This window comes from Heteronotia binoei, chromosome 7 (genome assembly GCF_032191835.1).
Source record: "Heteronotia binoei isolate CCM8104 ecotype False Entrance Well chromosome 7, APGP_CSIRO_Hbin_v1, whole genome shotgun sequence".
Lineage (NCBI taxonomy): Eukaryota > Metazoa > Chordata > Lepidosauria > Squamata > Gekkonidae > Heteronotia > Heteronotia binoei.
The window spans coordinates 128023285-128042609 of record NC_083229.1 but is presented as its reverse complement, the minus strand read 5'-3'; the positions used below and the strand labels follow the sequence as shown (position 1 = coordinate 128042609).

Sequence of the window (19325 nt, the reverse complement as noted above, 5' to 3'; positions counted from 1 at the left end):
ATACGAGTAGCCCAGGCTAGCCTTCTCACTTCTCATCATGGAAGCTAAGCAGGATCAGGCCTGGTTAGTACTTCGATGGGAGACCACCAAGGAAGTCCAAGGTTGGTATGCAGAACCCAAGGCCACTCCTAGACTGTCTGGCACTCTAGCCAAGGTTAATTTCTGGTGCCCCCCACCACTGCACTGATAATGTCACCGAGTCACATGGGAGCACCCAATTCAGCAGCCCCAGAAGACCGACGCCCTAGGCAATCACCTAGTTTGCCTAGGGGCAGAGCCAGCCGTGTGGCAGTGGCAAACCACCTCTGTTTGTCTCTTGCCTTGAAAAACCTAATGGGTTGCCCTAAGTTGGCGGTGACTTGACAGTACTTCGCACCACCACTCGGTAAAGATTAATATACCTAAATTGCTTTATCCTGCCTTTTTCACATGCTGTGTCCCTCCAGAGGAGGAGTCCAGGAAGTGCACGTATCGGGAGGTCACTGTTCTCCCAATGCACGTGGTTATCCTGTTGTTGGGAAAAGAGACTGCATGCATTTCGCATGTATGTGTAACTTCCGCACAGAGTGGTCAAGCTGCGGTACTGCAGTCTGAGCCCTCTGCTCATGACCCGAGTTCGATCCCAGTGGAAGCTGGGTTCAGGTAGCCAGCTCCAGGTTGACTCGGCCTTCCATCCTTCCGAGGTGGGTAAAATGAGTCCCCAGCTTGCTGGGGGGAAAGTGTAGATGACTGGGGAAGGCAATGGCAAACCACCCTGTAAAAAGTCTGCCGTGAAAACGTGAAAACAACATCACCCCAGAGTAAAAAATGACTGGTGCTTGCACTCCTTTACCTTTTTATATATATATAACTTTGGTATGTGCAAACTACAGCTGTAGAAAATCCAGTGCTCAGTTTGTGCATATCAAAACCATATGTGCATACAAACATGCCATTCAGAAAACATGGTGACCATCAGGTCTCATTTTGGGCAGGAACGCACAGGAGTGGCGATCTGGAACCTCTACATTTTATTGTGCTCTTTCTTTCTTACCCCCCACCCCTGCCCAATACTTGCTCCTGGACTCCATTGTTCAAACCCTCGGTGACAATTTTGCTGAACTCTAAAATTTGACAAACTTTCTAATATTTTCCCTCACAAATAAAGGGAAAATAACCCAAACATATCAAGCAGACGGATGGAAATCTTCCTCGTGCCACTGTGGCCACACAGGACAAAGTAATTTAAAAAGTATGATGGGAGTAAGGTTTTATTATGACAATTATAATTCAAGAAGAATTTTACAGTAGAAGCTGAGCTGATATAGTTTGGTACACCTTCCAGTGATGTCAGGGGGGTGTAGCATATGCAAATGAGTTGTGCTCACGAGTTCTGAACATATGAAGCTGCCTTCTACTGAATCAGACCTTCGGTCCATCAAAGTCAGTATTGTCTTCTCAGACTGGCAGCGGCTCTCCAGGGTCTCAAGCTGAGGCTTTTCACACCTATTTGCCTGGACCCGTTTTTGGAGATGCCAGGGATTGAACCTGGGACCTTCTGCTTACTAAGCAGATGCTCTACCACTGAGCCACCGTCCCTCCCCTTCTGGCACTGCTTTTTATACCGAATGACCCTGTGGTGACCATATGACTCAGAAGGAACTATCTTTGACTGCCGGACTCCCAGCAGGTGTGGATGTAACATCTGAAAAAGGGTTATTATCTAATAGTAAAATGGTTGGTCCCTGTGTCAGACATGAAAGCAACAAAACTGTAAGACACAAGTCTGCACATACTCAGAGAGCTCCCCTCACATGCAGAAAAAAATATTAACCGAACGGAAAGAATAAGTAAAACCAGGGATTGTTTTGTAGGGGAAAAGGTGCAGGAGCTCAGTAGGATATCTTATTTGCATATGCCCCGGAATCTGCATGCAGACCCCGGCTGGAGGTTCAGGAGCGGTGGTCCGGTGAGCTCCTGCTGAATTCAAGCCCTAAGTAAAACCAAAACATCAAACATGACTGCATGAAAGCTGAGCATGCTCCAGGAGTCACCGGTGGCTGATAGCAGTTGAGAGTCAGGTAAAGTTGAATGGAAGGGACGATGAGTTGGAGCATACGAGAGCTTGTAGTGTCCTACGGCTTTTCTTCACTCCCATTTTCCTTGCTTTTGTGTTCTTGTTGCTTTGGGGATTCCCACCCACCCCCAACGCACCACATGTTTAAATCTTCAGGGAGACATGCCAGACATAAAGTGATGTAGTACTGAATCGACCACTAGAGGAAGGGAGACCACATGCAGAACAGGACCAACCCCAAAAGGAACAGCAACATACAAGGGAAATGAGAATGTAGAAAGGCCTCCAGAGGGGAAGGTCTTAGGGTTACAGGAGGAATTCCAACTTTTCCCTTCCTCTCACAGTTTCATGCAGGCCCTTTAAAAGATAAATAGAGTTCAAAGTCAGTTCTTGGCATTCTGGCATCTTCCAATGTGACCAGGGCTTTTTTTGTAGCAGGAACTCCTTTGCATATTAGGCCACACACTCCTGATTCAGCCAATCTGCTAAGAGTTTACAGGGCTCTTCGTACAGGGCCTACTGCAAGCTCTCGGAGGATAGGCTGCATCAGGTGTGTGTGTGTGTGTGTGTGGCTTAATATGGAAAGGAGTCCCTGCTTCAAAAATAGCCCTGAGTGTGACCAAGAGACAGGACAGAACTGTTAAAATAGGGATACTTGACTCTGGGATCATCAATCTTCACAGAGAGGAAGAGGGTTTATTTGCCATATGCTCACTAAATTCAGCAGTTAATCCACCAATGTGGAATGTTTATGGACCTTGGAAGCTAAGCAGAGTTGGTACTAGGATGGGGGAGGGGCACCGAAGAAGACTCCATAGAGAACGGCAATGGCCGACCACCTCTGCTTCTCACTTGCCATGGGAACCCCTTGCTGGAGGTGCGGAAAGTCACCTGTGATATTGCTTCTTACTTCACAGTATGTAGTAATATTGCTAAATATTAACATTGATTCAGTTTAACTGCATAAAGAGATAATTTTGTCTTGAACGTCAAGTGCTGCCCAATCCCCGTTAAGGATCACCTCCATGATGTAATCAAATAACGTTTATTCATCAAATGAAGACGTTACAGTTCCAAGAACGAGTCTTGGTGAAACTGAGCCCTCAGGCTCAGTACACACCGATATTCCCTTAGGTCCCAGCCATTACATGATGAAACGAAAAGTGCCTGTTCCTCTTGACCAGGGGTAAGGAACGTTGACTCTCCAGATGTTTTTTGCCTACAACTCCCATCAGCCCCAGCCAGCATGGCCAGTGGCTGGGGCTGATGGGAGTTGTAGGCAAAAAAACATCTGGAGAGCCAACGTCCCCTACCCCTGTCCTTGACCAATGAAAAGCAGTCCCCCTCCCCCCCCCTTTGTTGAACCAGCTAGTGCAGGTTTCTCACAGAAGTGAAAGAAAGGATCTCTGGGTAGTAGATCCGGCCACTTGACCTTCTCAGGCTGTCCGTGCCATAGTCCCAGGGTAGAACAGGTTGCTTGCGCTTGTTACAGACATAATAAAATAGATTAGCAAAGCAAGCCATCTAAGTTAGCAAGGATACATGTGAATGCATCCTGGACCAAAATGGATATACTCATGGCAAGTAAGACATGGCAAGAATCATTCTTGACATTGCACTAGCATCAATTTCATGTCCCAATCCAACGTTAGTATCTACTATTCCACATCTCACAATAGGACACTTCATCGCAAGACAGGGCTTTTTTGTAGCAGGAACTCCTTTGCGTATTAGGCCACACACCCCTGATGTAGCCAGTCCTCCTGGAGCTTACAGTAGGCCCTGTACGAAGAGCCCTGTAAGGAATTCTAGCAAGACCTCCTTTGCTTATTAGGCCACACACCCCTGATGTAGCAAATCCTCCTGGAACTTACAGCAGGCCCTTTACGAAGAGCCCTGTAAGGAATTCTAGCAGGACCTCCTTTGCCTATTAGGCCACACACCCCTGATGTAGCCAGTCCTCCTGGAGCTTACAGTAGGCCCTGTAAGAGGAGCCCTGTAAGCTCTTGGAGGATTGGCTACATCAGGGGTGTGTGACCTAATATGTAAAGGAGTTCCTGCTACAAAAAAAAAAAGCCCTGCTGCAAGTAATGTTCCCTCTAAGCTGAGTTAGCGTGAGCTAGCTCACAGATTTTTAGCCTCCAACTCACAGACTTTTGTCTTAGCTCAGGAAGGATGACCCCAGCGTGCAATAATTTATGCAGTGGCTCACAACTTTAATGCCAGTAGCTCACCACTTTAATGCCACTAGCTCATAAAGTAGAATTTTTGCTCACAAGGCTCTGCAGCTTAGAGGGAACATTATTTGCAAGGCAAATAAAAATCCTATGAACAGATCCTATCACAACAAGGGCAGTGATTTTTCTGGCCAACGGTCGTCAGAGCGCAAAAAAGCGGAGCAAATGCACAATACTTCTGTTGAGAAATGAGCAGAAGCTGCAGCCCGCTAGATGCCCAAATTATACACAGGCACTTCGGCACATCTCTAGATAAAAATTACTGTGGTTCTGAGGCAGACAGGGGCATTTGTCAAACTATAGCCAAACTTTTCTCTCCACCCATTTCCGTTAGTAAGGTTATGAAGCCGAACTTCGGCATCCGTTCACGCTAGTCCATTCGTTAAGGGAAAGAGTTGCAAAGCACAGCGTGCTGTTTTATATCTATCTATATCTGTAAGCAGATGTGTATGATCAGGAATATATTTTAAGCATCATTAATGCCCATACAGAAAGGTTCTGCCGTATTCCTTAATCATGACAAGTTTTATTGACGTGCTATGCCAAGACGAGCTTTCGCAAGCTGCGAACGCTCATCTTTCTTGGAGAAAAGATTCGGTATTTTCATTCATCTTCTGGATGATGTGTACAAAGAGTTCTGCTTCCTTCCCTGACCACACATACCCCATTGTCTTTTGATGGACCATATTCTGGATTCATTGATAGCAATTGGGTTTTATGGTGCACTCTAATTCCGTCCACGGGTTGCTGCTCACCCTAGAGAAACTAATGAAGAGGAAAGACCCACAAGGATGGATGGGTATGAAAGGACGTTGTGGACTTCTGATAGATGTTCCAGTTGTGTCTTTGCTCATCTTCAGATTTGGGCTGGAAGACTCTCTCTCTCTCCCTCTCCCCCCCCCCCCAATCTGAGGGATCAACTCTGTCAGTATGACTTCCCTCACCTCCTTAGAACATTCTTGCACGGCATAGTCGGCAGATTGTCTTCTTGTCTACCACCAGGGCACAGATATTTTCTATGGCTGCCCCTTCTGTCTGGAACTAGCTCCCCAGGAAAGTTCATAACCTGTGAGATATTCTAGCATTCCATAGGGCATGTAAGTCTGTTTTGTTTCATGTGGCCTTTGGTGAACGTTATGAACTGGAGAGCTAGCCAGTTGTTTTTCTCTGAGTAATTTCTTGCCAAGTTGATGTTCTAATTGGTTTTATTGCTCTGTTTATTGCATTTATTTATTTGTATTGCATTTGTGCTTACTGTATTTTAAATGCCGTAAGCCACTCCAATTTCCATGTGGGGAGAGGGTGTGGAATGTCTGTCTGTCTGTCTGTCTGTCTGTCTGTCTGTCTATCTATCTATCTATCTATCTATCTATCTATCTATCTATCTATCTGTCTGTCTGTCTGTCTGTCTGTCTGTCTGTCTGTCTGTCTGTCTGTCTGTCTGTCTGTCTGTCTGTCTGTCTACCTACCTACCTACCTATCTATCTATCTATCTATCTATCTATCTATCTATCTATCTATCTATCTATCTATCTATCTATCTAGCATCTGTCTGTCTACCCACCTACCTACCATCTGCCTATCATCTCAGAAATATTAACAGGATTTCTTTCACTGAAGTCTCTTTAAGACAAATAGCACTTTATAAGCTTATACACACCATAAGTTTCTTGCCTCCAGAGCACAGTGATGGACAGCTCACAGATGGAAGACTTTGCTCCTGATATTTCCCAGCACACCTGTCTGCAGGATGAAAAGGGACATTTGTCCTTGGTGCCAGTACTACAGAGGACACTTAAGCAGCCAGCTGCCAGGCATAGCAAGCTCAGCTGCTAGTCACCATCCATTAGAGATCCAATTCCACCTCCTGCACAGTGAACAGGTTTCAGTTCTGCAAGCATTCTTGTGACTGGCAAAACGACCATGCACAGGCCAAATAAAATGATGCCTCGTATATGCAATATTGACAATATTTCTATTATTCTAAAGGTCTGAAGTGGGTAAGGAAGATAGAATCATAGAGTTGGAAGGGACCTCCAGGGTCGTCTAGTCCAACCTCCTGCACAATGCAGGAAACTCACAAACACCTCCCCCTAAATTCACAGGATCCTCATTGCTGTCAGATGGCCATCTAGCCTCTGTTGAAAAACCTCCAAGGAAGGAGAGCCCACCACCTCCCGAGGAAGCCTGTTCCACCGACGAATCGCTCTAATGGCCAGGAAGTTCTTCCTAATATTGAGCCGGAAACTCTTTGGATTTAATTTTAACCCATTGGTTCTGGTTCTACCTTCTGGGGCCACAGAAAAAAATTTCACACCATCCTCTATGTGACAGCCCTTCACGTACTTGAAGATGGTGATCCTATCACCTCTCAGCCACCTCCTCTCCAGGCTAAATATAGTCAACTCCTTCAACCTTTCTTCATAGGACTTGGTCTCTAGACCTCTCACCATCTTTGTCGCCCTCCCCTGGACTTGTTCCAGCTTGTCTATATCCTTCTTAAAATGTAGTGCCCAAAGCTGACCACAATATTCCAGATGAGGTCTTACCAGACCAGAGTAATAGATGTTAGGGTAAGTTATAAGACAACATAAGAGGAGCCATGTTGGATCAGGCCAATGGCCCGTCCAGTCCAACACTCTGTGTCACATAAGAGAAGCCATGCTGGATCAGGCCAATGGCCCATCCAGTCCAACACTCTGAGTAACATAAGAACATAAGAGAAGCCATGTTGGATCAGGCCAATGGCACATCCAGTCCAACACTCTGAGTCACATAAGAATGTAAGAGAAGCCATGTTGGATCAGGCCAATGGCCCATCCCGTCCAACACTCTGTGTCACATAAGAACACAAGAGAAGCCCTGTTGGATCAGGCCAATGACCCATTCAGTCGAACACTCTGTGTCACATAAGAACATAAGAGAAGCCCTGTTGGATCAGGCCAATGGCCCATCCAGTCCAACACTGTGTCACATAAGAACATAAGAGAAGCCATGTTGGATCAGGCCAATGGCCCCTCCAGTCCAACACTCTGTGTCACACAGTGGCCAAAACCTAAGTGCCATCAGGAGGTCTCCCAGTGGGGCCAGAACTCCAGAAGCCCTCCCACCACGGCTCTCCAAACGCAAAGAATACGCAACTTCACTACCCCAGACACTGGCTGGATCCAGGCTGGCATTTTGAGCTGGCACATGGATGGGATGTGTGCGGAGCAAAAAAGTGTGACCAAACACGCACATCTGCAGCCCATCCTGCTCCTGCATCCAAACCATCCCAGTCATGCTGGAAAAAAAAAATCTACCACTTCTTCTGGCCCTTGGCTACTGGGACGGCCCTTGGATGGGCAGGATAGGAGCCGGACACACGCGTTTGGTCACAGTTTTTTTGCTGCACGTCTCATCCATGTGCTAGCTCAAAATGCCAGTCTGGACCCAGCCGCAGAAGTCCATCTATACCTTGTGTAGGGTTCTGCCAGTTATTGACTCAACTTGTTCTCATATTAAAAGAGTAAAAAGGATTATTGAGTTCAGATACAGAGCATGAGGCCTGGTGCTGCAAACAGCCGAAACCAGAAATAACCAAAGCAGGGACAAAGCATACAGTTATACCCCACCCCCCCCAAAAAAAAAAACATGCAAAAAGGTCTCCTGACAGCTTAGGGCTAGTTCCCATGTATGGGACTGCATAAAGCTATTTGGAGGAGCAAGGTTAACAGCCCGGTCCTCCCTATGTGCTGCCAAGCAACGTGGTAAGTACCAGTACAGTTTTGAGTACAATGGATAGCATACATGGTTCCACCTGCACATTTTTTTAGTGGCTACATAGTTATGTCTGTTACCAGTCTAGATTCAAAGTTATAGGATTCAGAGACTATTAGACCAAATATAAGCAGTAGACAACAGGAATCAGTATGCTTATAGAACATCAAAGAGCCCCGTGGCGCAGAGTGGTAAAGCTGCAGTACTGCAGTCGGAGCCCTCTGCTCACGACCTGAGGCCGATCCCAGAGGAAGCTGGTTCAGGTAGCCGGCTCTAGGTTGACTCAGCTTTCCATCCTTCCGAGGTCGGTAAAATGAGTACCCAGCTCGCTGGGGGGGAAGAGTAGATGACCGGGGAAGGCAACGGCAAACCACCCTGCAAAAATTCTGCTGTGAAAACGTTGTGAAAGCAACGTCACCCCAGAGTCGAAAACGACTGGTGCTTGCACAGGGGACTACTTTTACCTTTTATAGAACATCATGTCACAGAAGCATAATACATTTGGAATGACATGTTACAGAAACGGCATGTCGGGCCCATTCGGACACCTTGTGGCTAATAGCCACTGAGGGACCTCTGCTCCATATGTACCTTTCTTGAAGCTATGCTTGTAGGGGTAGCCACCACCACTTCCTGAAGCAGTGAATTCCATGTCTTTCCCCCTCAACCTTCTTGATCTCGTGCATAATTGTGTAACCTCTGTCGCATCACCCATCACCCATCATTTCTCCAAGCTAAAGAGGCCTTGAGTCTTTAATCTTTCTTCAGAGGAATGGTGTTCCGGACCCTTAATCATTTCAGTCAAGGGCAGGGCTGGCTTCTACATAACCTGCGATGGGGCAGATGCCAGAGCCCAAGACTTCTGGTGGGGCTCCACCCACCCATCCACTTCCCTGCCACTTGTCTGTATCCATGCTCCTAGTCGCCCAGAGCCTTTAAGAAGAGGATCTGGGTAATGCACAGGAGTGGCACTCTTTGTGGCAATGGCAAGGGGTGCAACCAACTGAGCACGGGGCTTAGGGGGGTTTCCAAACAGAGAAGGATGTACAGGAGGATGAGAGGTATGAAAGTGGGGGGGGGGAGGCGGAAAGGAGGGCATGAGGGAGGCCCTGGTGTTGGGCAGATGGGGTGGGCCCTTGTACACTTGCCCAAAGCTGCAACCAGCCCAGCCCTGTATAAATCGATGGTGAAGTTTTATTCGAAATACTGTGTACAATTCTGGTCACCACACCTCAAAAAGGATATTGTAGCATTGGAAAAAATCCAGAAAAGGGCAACTGAAACGATTAAAGGTTTGGAACACTTTCCCTATGAAGAAAGGTTAAAACGCTTGGGGCTCTTTAGCTTGGAGAAACGTCGACTGCGGAGTGACATGACAGAGGTTTACAAGATTATGCATGGGATGGAGAAAGTAGAGAAAGAAGTCCTTTTCTCCCTTTCTCACAATACAAGAACTCGTGGGCATTCGATGAAATCTCTGAGCAGTCGGGTTAGAACGGATAAAAGGAAGTCCTTCTTCACCCAAAGGGTGATTAACATGTGGAATTCACTGCCACAGGAGATGGTGGCGGCTACAAGCATAGCCAGCTTCAAGAGGGGATTGGATAAAAATATGGAGCAGAGGTCCATCAGTGGCTATTAGCCACAGCATATATATGTGTGTGTGTGTATACACACACACATATATTGGCCACTGTGTGACAGCTGGCTGGGAAGGGAGTCACAGTCAGCATGGGATTATTGATTGAGTGAAGATCTTATGTCAGTCCATTCATAGTTGCCAATATTCCATATAAAAATGCTGATGAGCAGTATCCTACTTCCTCCAATGGAAAAGTGGCAGAGGAAGGTTCCCAAGACTGGAGAAAGGCTTTAAACTTTGCTTAATGGAGTTATAGAATGTCATAGCCAGGGTTTTTTGTTTTTGTTTTTGAGCAGGAATGCAGTCCCAGCTGGCTTGGCATCAGGGGCATGGCCTAATATGCAAATGAGTTCCTGCTGGGCCTTTTCTACAAAAAAAAAGCCCTGTGTGAAACAATGGTGCTGCCAGAGTGTGGGCCTAATATGTAAACAAGTTCCTGCTAGACTTTTTGCTACAAAAAAAGCCTGAGTTGTAACCAAATGCAATTTGTGTGTGGGGCTAGCTGGAGCCTGGTGAATTAACATAAGAAGATAAGAAAAACCCTGCTGGATCAGACCAGGAAGGGTCCATCTAGTCCAGCCTCCTGTCTCACACAGCAGCCAACCAGTTCCTCTGGAGGGCCAACAATAGGGCACAGAGGCTGAGGCCTTCACCTGATTAGAGCATCAGAAGAGCCCTGCTGGATCAGACCAGGAAGGGTCCATTTAGTCCAGCCTCCTGTCTCACACAGCAGCCAACCAGTTCCTCTGGAGGGCCAACAACAGGTCACAGAGGCTGAGGCCTTCACCTGTTTAGAGCATCAGAAGAGCCCTGCTGGATCAGACCAGGGAGGGTCCATCTAGTCCAGCCTCCTGTCTCACACAGCAGCCAACCAGTTCCTCTGGAGGGCCAACAACAGGTCACAGAGGCTGAGGCCTTCACCTGATTAGAGCATCAGAAGAGCCCTGCTGGATCAGACCAGGGAGGGTCCATCTAGTCCAGCCTCCTGTCTCACACAGCAGCCAACCAATTCCTCTGGAGATCAAACCGGAGGATAGGGCTGGCTTCAACATTCCCTGAGGTGGGGCAGTGGATCCAGCCAGGGTCTTCTTATGAGCCGTGTAAGGAAGAAAGCACATAGATGGCACTGTCATGCTGCTCTGTTCCCATCCTCCACCCCACCTTCCATTCAATGGAACTCATAGGGTGTGGTTGGTTTGGAGAAACCATGCACCCTACTGTGTCAAATGGAGCATGTGCAATGACCAACTCTATAGTGTAGTGTAGGGATGCCAGCCTCCAGGTGGTACCTGAGGATCTCCTGGCATTACAGCTGCAGAGATCAGTTCTTCTGGAGAAAATGGATGCTTTGGAAGGTGGACCCTGTGGCATTGTACTCCACTGAGTTCCCTGTCCTCCTCAAGCTACGTTTCCTAATCTCCAGGAGTTTCCCAGAGTGGATGTGGCAGCCCTACCCGCATCCCCCGCCTATAGCCCGGAAGGACACGGCAATCCTGTTCTACGTTGAATTGTCTGTCCAAGAAAGCATTCTAATGTTACTAAGTTGTGTTTAAAAAGGAACAAGAAACCCCAGCTAATTCAAAGCCGTCTGGCTTTTACACAGAAAGAGATTAATCCAGCATAGGACAAAGAACCAGCTAGGCTGCCCCCCTCTGCCCCCAGTCACTTGGCAACTCTATCAAAATAATGGCTAAACAGGTTCCTAAGTCACTGAATTCTTGGAAATGGCTCAGAGTGCAGCACTTCCATTCCACTAAGTGAGCCCTAATCATGACAAAGCTTCGGTATCACTCTGAGAAATAATGTGCTTTATTGCGGTGAAATGGTGATATGAATCAAGATTGACATGCTACATGTTATGTGTACAAAGAAACTTTTGCATTTTATTTGGTAACAGGTCCTTGGGAGGGTCCCCCAGCTCTGTAATACGGATGCTAGCATACATCCAGATTAAGATTACCAGGTCCGTCTGCCCCCCCCCCCCGGCTATTGACAGGGGATGGGGGTAAGGTTGCCAGATCCAGGGTGGGAGACTCCTGGAGATTTGGGCAATGGAGCCTGGAAAGGACAGGGACCAGGGATCAGTGGGATACAATTTTGTATTCCTGCCCCCAGTACCCATTTCCTCTAGGGGAACTGATCTCTGTTGTCTAGAGATGAACTGTAGTTCCCATGGGTTTCAAGATCCCACCTGGAGGCTGGCATCCCTACTCCAGATACATATCTGCACTGGCTCTTTGTATAAACCTCCTCCCAGCTTAGTAAATCCATGTATGTGCAATATTTAGATATATCCCCACACAGTATTTAGATGTGTGCTCTGTGTTGTATTTTCATTCCACGTTACCAGAACTGGGAATATATCCAGGTGAGGTTTCCCTAGGACTAGGCAAGCTTCCATGAAGGATTCTGTCAGGTCTCATTAACTTTTCTTCGTTTCATACATCTGTTGAAATTATACTTTGTTACTTAAGAAGGCACTCAGGAGATCCTTGAGTGATGGATTTTTACACATCCATGTCAGAAAGAAGGTTCTAGGTTGGCCTTTGCTCAGACATGCTTATTTTATAGGAAGTATTTTCCATGGAAGCACATTCAAGCGCTTGATATTCAGGATGCCAAACTCTCCGTGGGTAAATAATGCAAAATGGGAGAGGGTTACTTGGATGCAGATATAGAAGAGCCATTCATGGCTCTCCAGGGTCTCAAGCGGAGGTTTTTCACACCTATTTGCCTGGACCCTTTTTTGGAGATGCCAGGGATTGAACCTGGGACCTTCTGCTTCCCAAACAGATGCTCTACCACTGAGCCACCGTCCCTTCCCTAATATATTTTGGGATTTTTTTTTAATAATGCATTACAAAGATCCGCAAAGCTGTAAAGTGGATTGGTAGATCTTGTGGCTCTCTGAGCTAAAAACAGGCGCTCCTCATTTTTTGCTACCACTTCAGAAGTGGTAGCTTTTTACCCTGGGACTGGGATGACAGGGTGAGTGCAAGAGGGGATGGGGGGGCAGATGTGCGTGTTTGGTCACATTTTTTTGATCCGCCCACGTCCTGTCCCTGTGCTGGCTTAAAATGCCAGTCTGGACACAGCCGATGACTCTTTTATCTTGACTCACAAAAACTGAAATGTAACATGTTTGCTACGATGATGAAAAGGTTACTTGTTCATGTTTAATTGTTTCCTTTGCTGTAAAAGATGTCCGCACTCATGTAGACCGCTTTGTCAAATCTGTGGGCAATTAAAAAAGATCTGTCAAGGGTATTGTTTAGCAAAAATGCAAAACGACAACCACCGCAACAAAAGAATGCAAGGGACAAATATTGTCTTTGAGGACGAGGAACACTTCACTTTAAACTGCAAAAGAATGCTATTTTGCAATGCTCAAACGGACACCATCTTGAGGATTAACAGCGTGCACCATCAAATATTGAAAGAAAACTATCGGCTTTAAGAGTTCTGCCTCTCATGGAGAGAGCTAAAGAAAACAAGCAGATGGTCACTCAGTGCGTGTTTTATGGAAATCGCACCATGCTCTCCATGAAAATGGAAACTTGTGGCATATATATGTTATGCACACAAACACACACATTTCTGACTTTTGGCTTTACAGAATGGGCGCTGTGTGTGCTTCTGAACAGCTGAGCTGATGAAGTGGGAAAATAATTGGAATAAATTAGAAAGAATTGCGAAACCTTAGAGCAGGGCTGCATTAAGTTTGCTGCCTTAATTTATAGATAGGCTTACCAATAAACAATTCTTCCTAATAACTGGGAGTATCAGGCTTCTTGCGACCTGTTTCGAGTTAATTAAAAGGAGCTTTACCAGCTAATTAATTCTGAATGTTGTTATTCCAGTGATGTAGCCTTACTTTGCACCCAGATGCCTGCATGTATTCAGCTTGTGAGACGGTGCTACAGCCAGTGTTAAGGGCATCGCGCTTTCAAACAGCAAGCCATTGGAACCCAGAAATATAACACCATTCCGTGTGCTCCCGAAGTGCTAAGAACGTACTCCACCGCCTGTCTTCTGATGTGTAGATTATGCTTCATGAAATGTCATGGCAAATGAAATTTTTAAACAGGGTCTGAGGTTCCATTTCATCTGGTCAAGGTTTGAATGATCAAAAGCCTAGGCAAGAAGCTCCTCCAGAAGCAGCAGCAGCCAAGAGACATAAGAACATAAGAGAAGCCATGTTGGATCAGGCCAATGGCCCATCCAGTCCAACACTCTGTCACATAAGAACACAAGAGAAGCCCTGTTGGATCAGGCCAATGGCCCATCCAGTCCAACACTCTGAGTCACATAAGAACCTAAGAGAAGCCATGTTGGATCAGGCCAATGCCCCATCCAGTACAACACTCTGTGTCACATAAGAACCTAAGAGAAGCCATGTTGGATCAGGCCAATGGCGCATCCATTCCAACACTCTATGTCACATGGTGGCCAACATAAGAGAAGCCATGTTGGATCAGGCCAATGGCCCATCCAGTCCAACACTCTGTGTCACATAAGAACGTAAGAGAAGCCATGTTGGATCAGGCCAATGGCACATCCAGCCCAACACTCTGTGTCACATAAGAACACAAGAGAAGCCATGTTGGATCAGGCCAATGGCCCATCCAGTCCAACACTCTGTGTCACATAAGAACACAAGAGAAGCCCTGTTGGATCAGGCCAATGGCCCATCCAGTCCAACACTCTGAGTCACATAAGAACATAAGAGAAGCCCTGTTGGATCAGGCCAATGGCCCATCCAGTCCAACACTCTGAGTCACATAAGAACCTAAGAGAAGCCATGTTGGATCAGGCCAATGGCCCATCCAGTCCAACACTCTGTGTCACATAAGAACCTAAGAGAAGCCATGTTGGATCAGGCCAATGGCCCATCCAGTCCAACACTCTGTGTCACATAGGAACCTAAGAGAAGCCATGTTGGATCAGGCCAATGGCCCATCCAGTCCAACACTCTGTGTCACATAAGAACCTAAGAGAAGCCATGTTGGATCAGGCCAATGGCCCATCCAGTCCAACACTCTGTGTCACATAAGAACATAAGAGAAGCCATGTTGGATCAGGCCAATGCCCCATCCAGTCCAACACTCTGTGTCACATAAGAACATAAGAGAAGCCATGTTGGATCAGGCCAATGGCCCATCCAGTCCAACACTCTATGTCACATGGTGGTCAATATATGTGTGTGTACACACACACACACACACATATATATATATATACACTGTGGCTAATAGCCACTGATGGACCTCTGCTCCACGTTTCTATCCAATCCCCTCTTGAAGCTGGCTATGCTTGTAGCCGCCACCACCTCCTGTGGCAGTGAATTCTACACGTTAATCACCCTTTGGGTGAAGAAGTACTTCCTTTTATCCGTTTTAACCTGACTGCTCAGCAATTTCATCGAATGCCCACGAGTTCTTGTATTGTGAGAAAGGGAGAAAAGGACTTCTTTCTCTACTTTCTCCATCCCATGCATAATCTTGTCAACCTCTATCATGTCACCCCGCAGTCGACGTTTCTCCAAGCTAATGAGCCCCAAGCGTTTTAACCTTTCTTCATAGGGAAAGTGTTCCAACCCTTTCATCATTCCAGTTGCCCTTTTCTGCACTTTTTCCAATGCTATAATATCCTTTTTAAATATTTTGTTAACTGTTGTAGGGAGATTGGCTGTGATTGAAAGATAAGCGCCTGCCCAACCGACTCTGACTCAGAAGTGAAGAATGGATGTGCAGGATCAGGACCGGCGTGTGGGAGTTGTCAGGGGAGGTGGCTGCCTGGGGTGCTTCCCTGCCCGAGGGCCCCACCAGTTGCCCCCTTATTCCCCTTGCCCATGCAGAGCGCTCCTCCAAGGAACGCTGCACACTGCACTTCCCTCTTAAGAGCCTTCCAAGGAAGTCTCCGAAGAGCGCACTGTTTTAGTGGCGCCCGGCCACTTTCCACCCGAAAGCGGCAGGGCCCCACTAAAACAGCACGCTCTTTGGAGACTTCCTTGGAAGCCTCCGGAGAACGTAGCACAGGGGGAAAGCGGTGGCGCAGCAGCACTCTTGTGCAATGCCCGTTGCTCTCTCGTCTCCCACTTGCCATCCTGCATGATCACTTACGGTGACGTCATCATGCCATGCACATGAAAAGCGCACGCAATGAGCTCCATAAAGGGAGCTTGTGAGGGCGAGAGGCGCGGGTGTCTGCATCAAGTGGCAGAACCCCTAGCACTGAGCCTTTGCAGAATACAGTGTTTGCAGGACTGTTTTTGTAGCAGGGACTCCTTTGCATATTAGGCCACACACCCCTGATGTAGCCACTCCTCCTGGAGCTTACAGTAGGCTGTGGACAAAGAGCCCTGTAAGCTTTTGGAGGATTGGCTACATCAGTGGGGTGTGGCCTAATATGCAAAGAAGTCCCTGCTACAAAGAAAGCTCGGAGTACTTGTAATAACAGGAACTCCAGGCAAGCAACTTCAAAGGCTCCAAACTCCAAATGATCTTTTTTTCCCCTGGTAAAACTAGCTCTTCAACATGATCGTAAGAATATAACAAAGCCCTGCAACCTTCTAGCAATAAAAAAAAGACATTGTTTGAAATCAGAATGCTTCTGAAATTTTCCACATCTGAATTCCTACCTGGATTTTGGAGAACTTCCTTTGCAGGGAAATATGCAGCTTTCCTCTCTCTGGGCAGCACCTGCAACCATCTCTGTTGTGTAGTTCCATCTCTGTTGTGATCCTGGTCTCTCTGACAACCTCAGCTTATAATGGGGTGTGTATGTGCGTGATGGCAACTGCTGTGTTCTAGGAAATACCCCAAATCTCTATGGCCTTTACCATAGCGATGGGTGTGTATGTTGTAGAACGTTGCAGATGCCATGACACCACTTCTGGATTCTTTCCTCGAAGTGATGGTCCCAGCTCCTTGTTGTCTCCTTACTCCATAGCTCTATCTCCCAAACATTCCTGGGGCTTGTCAGGGTTGGGCTGGCAAAATTGATTATTGGGCATGAGAATTTCACTGAATATGAACTTGAGATTGTGTATTGTGTATGCATAAATTGGTTTAAGTGTGGATGCACGCTAATAATCTCATTAGTGCTTCTGGTAAATGGAAGGTTTGACTGGGATTTAAGACAGGGGTGTCAAACTCATTTGTTATGAGGGCCAGATCTGACATAAATGAGACCTTGTCGGGCCAGGCCATGTGGAAGGGAGGGAGGGAGGGAGGGAGGGAGGGAGGGAAGAAGGAAATGTGGTCCCTTGCTCCTTTCCTTTGCCAGCAGAGAAGCTGCTTAGATTTAACCCATTTACCTTTTCTCTTTGAGCTATGAAAGAAAGAAAAAGATTTGACCTTGTTGCCAAAATGCCTTTATTCACAAGAACTGCTCAAACGGGGTATTAGGGAATCTCTGGTTCTTCATTTACAGATGTCCCGGACTCAACAGTGGAGAGGTACCTCCTGATTTTGCATGCTCTTGAGCATCCTCAGTGAACCCTCAGAATCCTGGAAGAGTTGAAGTATGGGAATTCTCTCACATTGCCTCTGATTTTATGGATGCTCCATGCAAACTGAGAAAAGAATCACTGTGGAAATGGCGGACACTTGCTGATCTTGCGTGGTGCTTGGAAGATACTGCTACTTTGGGAAAAAAAAATGATGCATCATTTGTTTATTTGGCAATGTATTGTGTCTCAGCTTGTGTCTCAAATAGCCAGTTTGGTGTAATGGTTAAGTGTGCAGACTCTTATCTGGGAGAACTGGGTTTGATTCCCCACTCCTCCACTTGCAGCTGCTGGAATGGCCTTGGGTCAGCCATAGCTCTTTCAGGAGTTGTCCTTGAAAGGGCAGCTTCCAGGAGAGCTCTCTCAGCCCCACCCACCTCACAGGGTGTCTGTTGTGGGGGAGGGGGGAGGTAAGGGGGATTGTGACCACTCTGAGACTCTGAGATTCAGAGTATAAGGTGAGATATAAATCCAATATCATCATCATCTTCTTCCAATGTCATCATCATCTGTGAGAGCTCTCTCCAGCCCCACCCACCTCACAGGTTGTCTGTTGTGGTGGAGGAGGGTAAAGGAGATTGTGAGCCGCTCTGAGACTCTTCGGAGTGGAGGGCGGGATATAAATCCAATATCTTCATCTACCTCACAGGGTGTCTGTTGTGGGGGAGGAAGGGAAAGGAGATTGTGAGCCGCTCTGAGACTCTTCAGAGTGGAGGGCAGGATATAAATCCAATATCTTCTTCTTCTCCATCTTCTTCTCCTCCTCCTCTTCCTCGTCCTTCTCCTTTCTTCTCCTCCTCCTTTTACTTCTCCTCCTCCTTCTTCAGCAGTTATCTGAAACTGATGTTTCCTTGGTTACAAGGTCACTGAACAGATGGCTCACAACACTGACCTGGGGTCATAGGGAACACTTTTATCCCTATCTTTTCCCCCCTTCAAAGCAGTGCTATGAAATGTTTTCTGCCCCTTTAGTGAGTGTTACGAAAAGGCTCGGCAAAGGACCTTTTAAAATCTTCTTGCATGCCACAATAACTCTAGCGTCATCAGCATTCTCTTTGGAATTCTATATTAAGCCGATGTGGCATTTATTTATGCCCTGAGAGGACTGCATCCCAGAAATGCTGTAGCCTGCACCAGTGACTAATTACGGGATATTTCAGGCATTTTAATCACCCGGGTTTCCAAACTGCTGAGTTCTTCTGAAAAACCTTGAGGATGATCCCGTTTCCCACTGGGAGCGGTCAGAGAAAATCCAGAAATGCGCACATGTATCATGCACTCAGTAGAATCCACAAGAAATGAAGCGTATAGAGAAACGTCCTGCTAGCAATTTTCTATTTGTACAAGAATTCAAAATTGAGAGATGATGCTATTCTAAAAATGGTGATGATAGCATTAGTACAGGCTACAGGGGTGTCAAACATGCAGCCCAGGGGCCGAATCAGGCCCACGGAGGGCTCCTATCAGCCTCCCGAGCAACTGGCTCTTGTTTGCTTCCTTCTCCCTCTCTCTTGCTTCCTTCTGCATCTCAGCTTGCTTTGCAAGGCTCGCTCAATTGCACAGTAGTTACAGAGTAAAACCTCGATTTTCTCTATTGGTTGAGGCTCCTTCCTCTCCTGGTCCCCTGGGGAGGGAGGGAAAGACCAAGAGCTTCCTTTGCCGAGTTCCCTGGATCTCATGGGAGAAATACAAAGAAAGCAGCTTTAAGATCAACAAATGCTAATATTTTAAGCATGTTTTAAGGGATTTTTAAAAAAACCTTTTGTCATGTTTGCCTGTGTCCTTTGAGAAATTTATATCTCTGCTATCTAATAATAATAAGTACACGCAGGGGTCACTTTGTAGAAAAATAAGTGGTGGAGCTCATCCAGGGATTGCTATGCAGCTGCACCTACTATTCAATGGACAAGGTGGGGAGGAGGAGGGGGAACCCTCAGAACGGTTCAGGAGCTGTGCTCCTGTGAGCTCCCACTGAATCTGAAGCCTGGGTACACCCATAGCCTGGCCTGGCCCGACAAGGCCTCATTTATGTCAGATCCAGCCCTCACAAGAAATGAGTTTGACACCCCTGGCCTACACTGCCCAGCAATTTAAGTTCTGCCCTTAGCGTTGGCTTTGAGG

At 46.8% G+C, this 19325-nt stretch overlaps 1 non-coding gene across 1 annotated transcript; it reads right to left on the bottom strand.

The window, feature by feature from the left end:
* Nucleotides 1-1506: 1506 nt before the first annotated feature.
* Nucleotides 1507-1573, bottom strand: TRNAT-AGU (transfer RNA threonine (anticodon AGU)). The gene has a single exon. It is a non-coding gene; the product is annotated as a tRNA-Thr (tRNA).
* Nucleotides 1574-19325: the final 17752 nt, after the last annotated feature.